This window comes from Mus caroli, chromosome 6 (genome assembly GCF_900094665.2).
Source record: "Mus caroli chromosome 6, CAROLI_EIJ_v1.1, whole genome shotgun sequence".
NCBI lineage: Eukaryota > Metazoa > Chordata > Mammalia > Rodentia > Muridae > Mus > Mus caroli.
The window spans coordinates 32,712,894-32,725,890 of record NC_034575.1 but is presented as its reverse complement, the minus strand read 5'-3'; positions in this window follow the sequence as shown (position 1 = coordinate 32,725,890).

Genomic DNA, 12,997 nt, shown 5'->3' with positions numbered 1-12,997 from the left:
GAAGATCGAGCCTGGGCCAGCCCCGGCTACATGAGCCTCCCCACCCCCAACTCCCCAAGCCGATAAGCCTCAACAACCACAAAAAGTAAAACAAATAAGAGAAGCTCTATGGACACATATGTGTAGTGGCCCAGGAGGTCACTTGCTTTAGGTTTTTCCAAAAGAACAAATTAATAGTAGCCCTGAGTTGGGGGAATTGGGTAGACGAGTGTCTGGCAGTTTAATTTCAGGTCTTTCTGAGAAAAGTCCAGGGCAAAGCAGACACTGTTGGGACATTCACCTGTGTCCAAGTAGCAACACTGTAGGCAGGCCTTTGGTTGGGGATAAAAGGGTTGAGAGGGCATTTCATGATGGGGCTGGGATGTTTGATCCAGCTCTGCAATGGAGTGTAGCTCACCAGGCACAAGGAAATTGATATACAGAGGGCCTCTGGCCAGGCATTAGTATATCCCCTTGACTAGATACTGATGATCGTACTGTTCAGCCACAGTTTATCTGGATGGACTAAGAACAGATTGTAAATGGTCCTGAATACAAGACAGAAGAAACTGGCTTTTATTTTATGACTGGGAAGCCATCTCTTTGCACACATGCTTCAGACTAGGTTTGAAACAAAACCACGTGCAGGGGGATCATCTCTCAGGCTGCTGCAGACAGGATCACCAGGCACTGAAATAAGCTGGGCAGAGGGCGGAGAAAAGGGTAACTGGACTGAGAGGCATCGGGAGGCCAGATCCACAGCCAGTAGAGATGCCAATCCCTGCACTTCAGTCTCCTAAAGCCACTCTAAGCGGCTTGTGATTGCCTGAAGCACCAGTGCCACCCAGACTCTTCAGGGAATGGTACCCACCTAAAAATGGTACCCATGAAAGAGTTACAGGCTCTACAGTAGCTATGGAGTGGCTGCCCCAGGGTCAAGTTGCAGCTCTGCCTCTGATTGGCTAGATGGCTCCAGGCAAGTCATTTAATGCTTCGTAGCCTCAGTTTCCATATCTGAGAATGATAGGACAGCATCTGTCCTATTATCAGAATTCTCAGGGTGACTTAATGAAGTAATCCACGTAAAAGCACATAGCACAGGGCAGGCAGGTGGTCAGAACTCTAAGCACTAAGCCCCATTTTACTAGAAAATCACTGTCAATAAGATCCATCAGAGAAATGAGAGAAAGACAATGGGGAACAGTAATGCCATTTATGCATTGGTTTATTTATAGGGTGCCTTGATCCACAAAGGACTGGGGGAAGCTTATGGACAATCCACTGAGCGAGATAAAAATAATTTCAAAATAGCGAAGCAAAGGGAAACTCAGCACAGGGAGCAGAAGACAGACCTGTGAGCTACTTAAGGCGCAAAAGGTTCAGGTTTCCTGAGCTTTGTGGCCTCAGCGAGAAGAGGGCGGGGCGGCTGGGTAGCCCGGTCACACACACCGGTGGATCCAGGAGCAGCAGGATGTGGCAGCAGAATCTTGCATGTTCTCAGCACTGTTAACATACGAATAAGCAATGGGAAAGCTGTTATTGTGGTCCGTGGCTGAAAGTCAGAATGGGGTCACTCATACCAAAGCTCTATGCCGCCACCCCGAACTGAAGCTGCTCTCTGGCTTCCCAAGGTCTCAGGAGATGCAGTAACCCTTTCATACATTTTTTTGTTTTAGGTTTACTTTGGAGAGTGTACCAGGAAGTTATGTTACTCACAGCTCGCCATTCTGCGGGAGCTTTCTCAAGATTTTCTTTTCAAATAGTTCAAACAGTGTTTAGTTACACAGTCTAAAAGAAAAAAGAAGAAGAAGAAAAAAAGAAACAAAAACCCTTCAGGATAATCATGTTTGTAGTAGCCAGGCTCCATGGTAGTAGCTGGAGTTGGAGATGGCCAACATGGTGGGATTTCTCCATACATCTCATTTTACCTATGTGTCTGATTTTATTTGAAAAAAGTCCAGGAGAGGGCAAAAGGTATCCTCTGCAAAAAGTCTCTCTCGTGGTAAAGATGCTTCCCCTGTGAGTGTGGGTGGCCCTTGTGCCATACGTCCGTCCTTGGGCTTGGAATTTGGACCTTTCAAACTCTAGTTAAGTAAAGATCCTTTCTGAGGATGTTATTGGAGTTCAGGTCTGGGCTGCTGCTCCTCAGAGGCCAGGATTTGGATGACAAGTTGGTAGAAAGGAATCAAGTTCATTCAGAAGCTAGAAATCCTGATAGGCTGGAGGGCCTCAAGCTCAAAGCTCCTTCTTGGTGAGGGAGGGGCTTAGAAGTGCAGAGGAAAGAAGAATTGGACAGGAGGGCTGCACACTGACTGAAGTTGTCATCAGCCAGGGTGTGTGTCTTCCTTTTCATATTCTCTAACAATCCTGATGACAGTGACTTCCTGGGACTCGATTCTGTAGCACCCCCACCCCCACCCCCGAGCCCTTTAAATACAATTGTACTGGCTGGTTTTGTGTGCCAACTTGACACAAGCTGGAGTTATCACAGAGAAAGGAGCTTCAGTTGAGGAAGTGCCTCCATGAGATTCAGCTATGGGGCATTTTCTCAATTAGTGATCAAGGGGGAAGGGCCAATTGTGAATGGTGCCATCCCTAAGCTGGTAGTCTTGGGTTCTATAAAAAAGCAAGCTGAACAAGCCAGTGGAAGCAAGCCAGTAAGTAACATCCCTCCGTGGCCTCTGTATCAGCTCCTGCTTCCTGACCTGCTTGAGTTCCAGTCCTGACTTCCTTTGGTGATGAACAGCAGTAGGGAAGTGTAAGCTGAATAAACCCTTCCCTTCCCAACTTGCTTCTTGGTCTTGATGTTTTGTCCAGGAATAGAAACCCTGACTAAGACAACAGTGTTTCTTGTTTGTTTGCTTATTTTTGTCTGCATGTGTGTGTATGTGCCTAGTGAATGTCTTGTGCCTGTGGAGGTGAGAAGGTGTCAGACTGGAGTTACAGACTATTGTGAGCTGCTGTGTAAATGCTAGAAATCCCACCCAGGTCCCCCAGGGGGGGGGGAAGCCAATGCTCTTAGCCACTGAGCCCTCCTCTTCAGCATCTGCTCACTAGTTTTTATGGGAGCCAAATACAAAATGAGTGGCTCTCTTAGAAAGGAGAGAAAGTTATGAGCATGGAAAGACTAAGGACATTTTAAGGTGAAGTTTATAGACAATTAGAGGGGCAGGGCTTGTCAACCCCCTAGCCCAGTGATTGGCAACTTCAGGCTCAGCCTTATTATACACAATGCTGGTGTTGGCACAACAGGGCTTGTGGTCAGCTTCAGTTTTGTTTAGTGAACAGAAAAGTGTGTCCTCCAAGAGTAACTTTCAGCTAAGGTTTTTGAGAAATGAGGTACGTGTCCATATCTCCCACCAGTTCTGACTACACGAAACCGAAAGGGACCAGATTCGGAGCCAGACACTGCTAGCTCAGTCTCCCCAACATCTAAAATCTCCCCTACTGCGACCCCCTTTATCTCCTGTCTCAATTTCATTACTTCTTCCAGACTGCCCAGAGCCCCGTGGGGAGCGCAGCCAACTCCTGCCAGCAGCCTGGATTCAAGTCCCCACATTAGCACAGGCTGTGGGAAAGGGAAGGCATAGCAAGGTGGGTGTTGCTGTTTAAGATATCTGGTGGAGACTGGGGGTTGGGGGTGGAGGGAGGAGTGATGCCTTCAACACTATGTGGGAAGGCCTTTATCTTGGGTCCTCAGAACCCACTGAGCAGAGACAAAAGATCCTCAGAAAGAGTTTATTGCCTAATGTAGATGGAGCTGGCATGGGTGAGCCCTTGGAGTGCTGTACTGGAAGGCTGAAGTGACAGGTGCAGGACCAGACACTGGAGCTCCCTGTGCTGCTGCAGGCTTTGAGGGGGGTGGCTTAGACACAGCAGTTCTCAACCTGTGGGTCACGATCCCTTAAGCGGGGCACACAACCCTTTTACTGGGGACGCATGTCGGATATCCTGAATATCAAGTACTTACATTACAATTCATGGCAGCCGCAAAATTACAGTTATAAAGTAGCAATGGTATGATTGGTGGTGGTGGGGAGGGAAAGTCACTACAATGTGAGGAACTGTTTTAAAGGGTCTCACCCAGCATTAGAAAGGTGGAGAACCCCCTTAGGCTTAGAGGATTTCTAGGTGTTCTATGACTGTAACCAGTGTACAGTAACAGTGTACAGAGAGTAAATGTGGGGGGAGAAAAGAAATAAGCTGCTAAATAAATATTTTTTTTGTGAAAAATGAGGTAAAAAATGTTTTTTTTNTTTNTTTNTTTTTTTTTTTTTTTTTTGGTTTTTGGTTTTTCGAGACAGGGTTTCTCTGTGTAGCCCTGGCTGTCCTGGAACTCACTTTGTAGACCAGGCTGGCCTCAAACTCAGAAATACACCTGCCTCTGCCTCCCAAGTGCTGGGATTAAAGGCGTGAGCCATCAGAGGTAAAGACATTTTAAAGGGAAACAAAACAAAACAAAACCCAGTGCAGTCACTCCGAAGTGAAAAGCTTAGGAACCTGGGAAACATCCGCCTGTGGAAACTGCGTTGTCTTGTGCTCTGCAGTGAGACACTCTCTTCCTACTTCTCCTCTGTGTTGTGAAGTAGGTCGACTCTGAAGAGAAACTGAGGCACAGTCAAGGTACGTTGAGGAGAAAAGAGGCTGCTGGAGGACTCTGCCCTCAAGGGTCCTACCTGGGATGAATTTGTGACTAGAAGGGGATGAGTTTGTGACTGGAAGAGTCTGAGGGAATAGTCACTGTCTATGGCCACTGTTCTGTGTCCCAGGGCACCACCCACAGGCCATAAAGCTGTAAACAACAGCAAGAGCCAATGGTACTTGTGTCACTGAGTTACATTGTGAGAGATTCCTGTGGCCAGAAGGAAGTGGGAATTTCCACTGCAAGAAGGATCCTGCTTCCAAGATCCATGAGTTAGATCATGGTGTGCTGGGATACAGACTACACTGATGTCACGTGACCATCAATGGAGTCTATTGTGGGGTGTGGGAGGTGGAGGAAAGCAAAGGCCTCTCTCGTGGAGCAACTTCCAATCACCTGCTCCTATTGCGTGAGCTTCTCGTTAGCACCGTGGCTGGCCAACAATGTGACGTCCTAGATGTCAGTGCCTGATAAAATCATCTACTTGAATGAAGGTGATCTGGCTGAAGTCCAGTTCCAAAAAAAAAAATTAGACAATGGTCTTTGAAAAACCAGTGTGAGTTTTGTAGCTCAAGTATTTTGTTGAGCTTCAGTTCCTCACAAGCATTTGAGTTTGGTGCATACCTACCCCTTCTTGTTTGCTAAGTGCCAATCTCTTGTAGACTACTCTTCTGTAGATGAATTCAGGAGTGTGGTTGGTGTCTTTCTAATTCTGATATGGGCAGAGAACACTAGAGGCTCTCTATGCACAGGGACACTGCAAGTGAAGAGCCTAGATCTTCAGCTTAAGAGCCATTTGATAGAAAATCCTCAGGCCACTCAAGTGCCTCCCCAGAAACCTTCCAAGGCAAGTGTGAAGTGGCTTCAGCTGACAGTGGGCCACTGGTGTCAAGCACTGGCTGTCACAAACAGTGTTATTTCAGATTTAGCTCTATGAGAGTTCTTTCTCTCAAGACCTCAAACCAAATTTAACTGCTGTTTTCCTTCAATGCTCTGAGTCGGTGATTTGGGGAATATCTAAAAATATATGGTGTGGTGATACAGGTCTATCTCAGTACTGGGAAAGTGGAGAGCCAGGGTAAATCCAAGTTCAAAGCCAGCCTGTGCAACTTAGTGAGATCCTGCCTTGAAATAAATAAAAAGAGAATTTGGGGGTGTAAATCAGTCGTGGAACGCTTACCTGCCGTGTTTGAAGCCACAGGTTCCAACCAGCACTGCCCAAAACAATTAATTTAAATATATATGAGTGTGTAAAATGCTTGGCAGGAGAATTGCCTATTTTTTTTAAGCCAGTAAAACAAATAATTAAAGAAACAAGAGTAAGCCAGGCATGGTGACACACTTTTAATCCCAGTACTCAGGAAACAGGTTAAAATTATCTTAGGTACTTTCCTATTGCTGTGATAAAGCACCACTGACCAAGGCAATATATAGAAGACACATTTAACTGGGGCTTACAGATCCAGAGGGATAGGTGTCCACGGCCTATAGGGATAGGTGGCAGGGAGCAGGGTAGCAGGCAGGCAGGCATGGCTTTGGAGTAGCAGCTGACAGCTCATGTCCTGACTGACAGACAGACAGACAGCAGAGACAAAGCACTAGGCTGGTAGGCAGCTTTTGATGCCTCCAAAGTCCAACCCATGACACACCCCCTCCAGCAAAGACACACCTCCTTATCCTTCCCACACACTTCCACCAACCGAGAACAAAGTATTCTGATGTGTGAGCCTATTTCAAGCCATCACAGACTCTTCCATGAGGGCTCAGTTTCTCTTCAGATTGGGCTACTCCCTCCGTTTTTATTTCCCAGCCTCATTTTCTGATAGAGATGTCTGGAACTGCTCCATCTATCTTTTCCTCCTTTGTCATCAACTTCTTAATTTAAAAAAAAAATATTTATTTATTTGTTTATTTATTATATGTAAGTACACTGTAGCTGTTTTTAGACATCCCAGAAAAGGGCATCAGATCTCATTACAGATGGTTGTGAGCCACCACGTGGTTGATGAGATTTGAACTCAGGACCTTCGGAAGAGCAGTCACTGCTCTTAACCACTGAACCATCTCTGCAGCCCCTGTCATCAACTTCTTGACTGCAGACTTCTTACTCTGAATTTTGCTCCTTCCAGCCTGAGGTAAGGCATAGAGTGACGCCAGAAAACTCTGCCTTCTTTATGACCATCCCATGATTCCTGAGACGCTTTCGCTCCTCTTTCAGATTTATTTCTAGGACTACTATACCCTCATTTAGTGTCTTTTGTCTCTGTCCAGCTTTAAAACCTTTGTCCTCCCTAGTGATTAGTCCTGGGGCTCCAAGGCTTTCTTGCATATTATGGACTGGATCGTGTTCCCAACCCTCTAATTTGTATGGTGTATCCCTAACTTCCGGTAGCTCAGAATGTGGCCGTCTGTGGAACTGGGTTTCTGCAGAGGTAATCATTTGTGTTTATACTGGAGTGGCAGATGTACTTGCCTGGTGTCCTTATGACATAGAAATCCACATATAAAGATGAAGGCAGAGAGGAGAGCGATGTTTCTGTAGACAAGAAAACCCAAGAACTACCATGCATCACTGGAGTCAGACACAAACCTGGAAGGAACACAGTTGTCCCCATGGTCCTTAAGGGACTAAGCCTTTTGATTGCTAAACTCCAGAACTGTGAGATAGTACTATCTCGGCTCACCAGGATTGTCTGGTTTTTGTGGCAAGCGTTTTTATCCCGAGCCATCTTGCCAAATTCCACACACCCTCACCCCTGTCATATGGTCTCAAAGAAATAGCCTTTGGCTTGCTGCTGGACAAGTAGCAAGACACTGAAGCCTGCTCATGACCTATCAAAGTGTGAGTTACTGCCCATAATGAACTATATGTTACAGTGAGCAGACCTCAGAAAGCACTGAAGGCATCAGTAGGCTACAGGACAGGGGAACACTCCTAACACCCTCAGTTCCCACTCGCTGCACTGCCTCCTCCCTCCAGCCTGTGTGTACAGCCTCGTGGCCAATTCTCTATGACCCATCGGTACGCTTGGTTATAGATGGTTCTGTACGGTGTGCAGACATCACGTTAAAATAGATGGTCACAGTGCAAGGGCCTCTCTCCAGAGCGTCCTTGAAGGACAGCAGTGAAGGTAAGTCTTCTTGTTGGGGAGAATTTTGCACCGTTTATCTGGTTGCACATTTTGCTTGGCAGAAATGACTGTGTGCTTGACTGCATACTATGGCAAGTTGGGCTGGATGGTTGGGGGTTGGAAGGGATATCATTTTAAAAATCAATGATAACCTAGTGCTTGGGAGGCAGAGTCAGGAGGATCCCTGTGAGTTTAAGGCCACCTTGCTCTAGAGAGTTCCAAGGCAGCCAGGACTGCATAGCAAGACCCTGTCTCAAACAAACAAACAAACAAACAAACAATCAATCTGAATCCATAAATAAAAATCACAAGAATTTGGGGGAAAGGTACTGGAGCACTAGCTGAGAGCTTACATCTGATCCACAAGCACTAGACAGAGAGGGAGAGCCACCAGGTAATGGCTTGGGCTTTTGTTTGTTTATTTGTTTTTCGAGGCAGGGTTTCTCTGTGTAGCCCTGGTTGTCCTGGAACTCACTCTGTAGACCAGGCTGGCCTTGAACTTAGAAATTCACCTGCCTCTGCCTCCCAAGAGCTGGGATTTAAGACGTGCGCCACCACCGCCCAGCCTGAGCTTTTGAAACCTTAAAGCTACTCCCAGTGACACACCTCCACCAACAAGACCATACCTCCTAGTCCTTCCCAAACAGTTCCACCAAGTGGGAACCAAGTATTCAAATATATGAGTCCGTGTGTGTGTGTGTGTGTGTGTGTGTGTGTGTGTGAGAGAGAGAGAGAGAGAGAGAGAGAGATCATTCAACCCCCCACAGAGAGGAGCATGGTCACGTTCAAACCTCAGTTTCCATTTCCTACCAGGCTAGAATAAAGCTACTTGTTCCCCACATTGCTCCCACTTAGAAATCACAGCATGTAGCTGGATGTGGTGGTGCACACCATTAATCTCAGCACTCAGTAGGCAGAGGCAGGTGGATCTCTGTGAATATGATGCCAGCCTGGTCTACAGAGTGAAAGGACACACACACACACTCACACGCGCACACACACACAGAAGGAATCATTGAAACGATGTTCCATTTATCATAGAAATGGTGCTAATTAGACCATGCATGGAACTGACTGGCTTATCAAATATCCAAGCCTCAGACACCCTACCAGTTTCATTTCTGTTGCTGTGGAAAAACAAACAAAAACAAAGAAAAAGAAATCAACCAACAAACAAAACACTGACAAAAAGCAACACAGAGGCAGAAAGGATTTATTGTATTTGTACTTCCAAGTTCCTGTCTATCATTTTAGGGAAGTTGAGGCAGGAACTCAAGCAGCTGGTCACTCACATCTATAGCCATGATCAAAAGGAGAATGAATGGACCTTTGCTTGTTTGCTTTTGTCTCTCTTTTCCTGTCTTATATAGTTTAAGGTTCTCTGCCTAGGGAATGGTGCTACCCACAATGGGCTGGGTCTCCCTACATCAATTAGACACCTCCCTGAGCCCCAGACATGCTCACAGGCTAACTTGATCTAAATAGTTCATCATTAACTCACTTTCCAGGTGTCTCTAGGTTGTGTCAAGACGACAGTGAAAACCAGCACAGACACACCTGGTAGGATATTTGATATGAAGAAATTGCCAATGAATTTGACATGTGATTGTGACTTGGTGTGCATGTTTCTGTCTATAAAAGAATCTTTATCTTTTAGAGATATATGGCATGTTGACAGTTTTTTTTTAAAGAAATGCTATGTTATATGGTATTAGCTTCAAAGTATTAATAATTAGAGGAGAGTGGAGTTTAGATGGCACAAAATTCAAATGGTCGACGTTGAATGACGCATACCTGGAAGGTTCTTGTACTGATTCGTCTTTCTACTCTGACAGATATTTAAATGTTTCCCGTAAGAAACAGTGAAAGCCAAGAGCTGTGAGTGTAGCTCGGTTAGTGGAGTACCTGCTTAGTATAGCTGAAGCCCTGGGCTCAATCCCCAACATCACATCTACCACACATGGTGGCACATTGGGGAGGTGGGGGACACGAGGATCAGAAGTTCTTTTACATAGTAAGTTCAAGACCAGCCTGTTTCAAAACACTGGCACACACACACACAATCCAAAATGGAAAACAAGACAAAAACAAACAAACAAAAAGCCTAAAAGCCACCCCTCATTTGAGGACTCGGTGGGTACATTTTGCAGGGACCCCAGATGGGTGCACAAAGGGGACTGGCACGCAACCACCTGGAAAAGCTGTTCTGCAAAGTTCAGGCAGCAGGTCGAGGCAGCAGGTGGCTGTTGCAGAGGAAGCCTGTGTGCCCAGGGAAAACTCTCTGGCTCTGTTCCTCTCATTGCTTTGCTGGACTTTCCTAAGGATTCATCTGTCTCTTCCCCTTTGGAAAGAGTGTCTGGAAAAATACTTATGAGGATGGTGAGTGAGATCCTTTGTTTGCTTCCAAAACTACTTCTTAATGTTATTTCATCCTTACTGTTTTGTGCAAGGCTGGGATCAAACCCAGGGCCTCCTACGTGCTAGGCAAGTGTTCTACCAGTAAGCCACACCCCAGCCTCGTTCTTGAGACTGAAGGAGTGTTTTGATTTGTGTAGGAGCTGAACTAGCCTGCTCTCTGTCTTACCCTTCTAAGGCCTCTGGAAACCTTGTACCCCACCTCAGTTCCCAGAGGGGCGAGTTACCTTCTTAGAGAGAACTCTGTTCTTGCTTGGCGGTGGGGACTTTCAAGGTCGATGTTGAGGGCGGGGCCCAGGTGGGGCTGGGTGGAGCAGGGCTGGCTGGTGTGGCAGGTTTGACCTCACCCACTGCAGGATGTGTTGATACAACAGAGTGGCCTCTGGAGAGGGAGCCAGGACAGTGTGTGGAGGGGGAGAGGCTGGGCAGCCTCCCTGCCACCGGGCCCTGGGCCACTTGAAAACCACAACTGACTGTGGCCACTTGCTGCTGCTACTGCTGCTGCTTCTGCTGTGCCCTGCTCCAGGAATCAGGCAGTGGGTCCCCCACACAGAACAAGCTCCAAGGAAACTCAGGTGAGAAAGCACTGGGCTTTTTGATCTGCCTGAGGCTAATGCCTTGTTTCTGTGAATGAACATGTTGCCCAGTTTATCAGATACAATAGTAAAAATCTTTCTGATTCATTTTGGTGCTCAAAAGTAGAGTGTAGTGCCAGTTGGTGGACTTCTGGGGCAGGTGAGGTGGGGGTTAAGGAAAAGAAATAACTCAGGAAATCATTTTTGACAATTATTTTGTGATTAACATCGAGCTAGCTAGCTCTATGCTAGAATAATGATCAGTGGAGAGTCCCGGCCTCAGGATTTTGCTGCCTAATGGAGATTAGGGAACTTGTTAAGCAAGTCATTGACTGATAATTGGGCAGCAGACAGGAGGCAGGATAGACAAGGAAGATTTGCTGGAGGGATGGAGAGATGACAGTATTATGTGGGGTGTTGGTTGGGTGGCAGAGAGGGGAGATTGAGATTCTAGACTCAGCTGAGATGCGTGAGCAAAGGCCCTGGGGTCGGTGCTGAAACAGGGAGAAATCAGTACAGATGTCTGGAGAGGAGACGGAGACAGATGGAGCTGAGAAGACAAGGGCCACATCCAAGGCCTTTTCTCAGTCTTCTCGCAGGCTTTAGACTTTATCCTGCGTCTGGCAGGTTATGGATCGGCTGGATGTTAGGAAGTCAGATCTATGCTTGAGGATGTTGGTTTTCCGGGTCAACTTGAAGGAAAAAGTGCCCGCCAGGGGGAAAAGAGACTGAGCGTCTTAGGGCTGGCATCCTGGACCTACAAACCTGAGGGCCTTCTGGCTTGGGCCACGGGGGTAAGATGGAGCTTCAAACACCCACACTTGTAGGCAGTGTGGCAGATGGGCGACAGGCCAGGCAGTCTGTCCTTTCTACACATGAGGTAGAGGCTCTCCTGGGTCTAAATGGCCTGTACACCAGGCCTCTTAGCCTGGTGTGTTTCCTGGTGAAAAACTTTGGGGCTCATTGAACCCCTTTGTAAATCTGTTCTCTCTTTTTCACTCTGCTGTGCTTGTGTGTGTGTGTGTGTGTGTGTGTATGTGTGTGTGTATGCATTTTGTTGTTGTTTTCTGTTTTCTGAGGCAAGGTTTCTCTGGGTAGTCCTGGCTCTGTAATCCAAGCTGGCCTTGAACTCAGAGATCCACCTGCTTTCTGCCTCCCTAGAGCTGGGATTAAAGGTGTGCACTATCATACCTGGCTCTCTCCCTCTATTTTGTAGTTCCTAGGATTGAACTCAATTAAATCAGGCCAAATGGCAGGCACCTCTCTCCACTGAGCATTGATCGCCCAGGCCTGTGATAAGTGTTTGGAGGTAGGAACTGTTGAGTTACAAACACCACACTCGGTGCTTTGGAATGCATTGTGTCCCTGAGCGTTGGAAAGCGTGTGTGTATGCGCGATGGTGGGAAAGTAGCTTTGAGAGAGAGCCAGGCCCCTGGATGGCTGTGAACTTCCCAGTGAAACTTTGAGAGTGCTTCCGCCACTGCCTCGGACGTCTCCTCACCGAGCTTGTGACTCCCTTATCTGAAATGCTTGGTGCAAGAACTTTTAGATTTCCATATTTGCTAAATACATATCCCCAGTACACTGTCTTGGGGATGGGACCCAAATCTACATCCAAAACTCTTCCTTGTATAATGTATAAGCATTATCAATACATAGCTAGAGGGAAAGCTAAACCCCGCCCCCCTTTTTCCCCCAGGGCTCTTGTGTTGTAGTTGGAGGTAGGGGACAGGCACTTCTTCCAGCCATGGCATCAGGTTGGTGCTTATAAGTTTCAGTTTGGGGTTATTTGGGTTTGATAATGTTGGTCTATTAGTCTTGTCTGTCTGTCCGTCTGTCCGTCTGTCTTTCTGTGGTGGAGCAGGTACTGGGGATTGAACTAGGGGTGCATACATGCTATGTCAGTACGCTCTCACTGAACTTTAATCCAGCCCTGATTTCTTTAAAATCCTAACTGAAAGCCAGGCGTGGTGGCGCACGCCTTTAATCCCAGCACTTGGGAGGCAGAGGCAGGCAAATTTCTCTGTTGGAGGTCAGCCTGGTCTACAGAGTGAGTTCCAGGACAGCCAGGGCTATGAAGAGAAACCCTGTCTCGAAAAAAAAAAAAAAATCCTAACTGAAAGAAAGCACATTAAGATTTTCATATATTGTATCGAAAGATGGCCTAGTTGGCCATCAATGGAAAGAGAGGCCCATTGGACTTGCAAACTTTATATGCCCCAATATAGGGGAATGCCAGGGCCAAAAGAATGGGA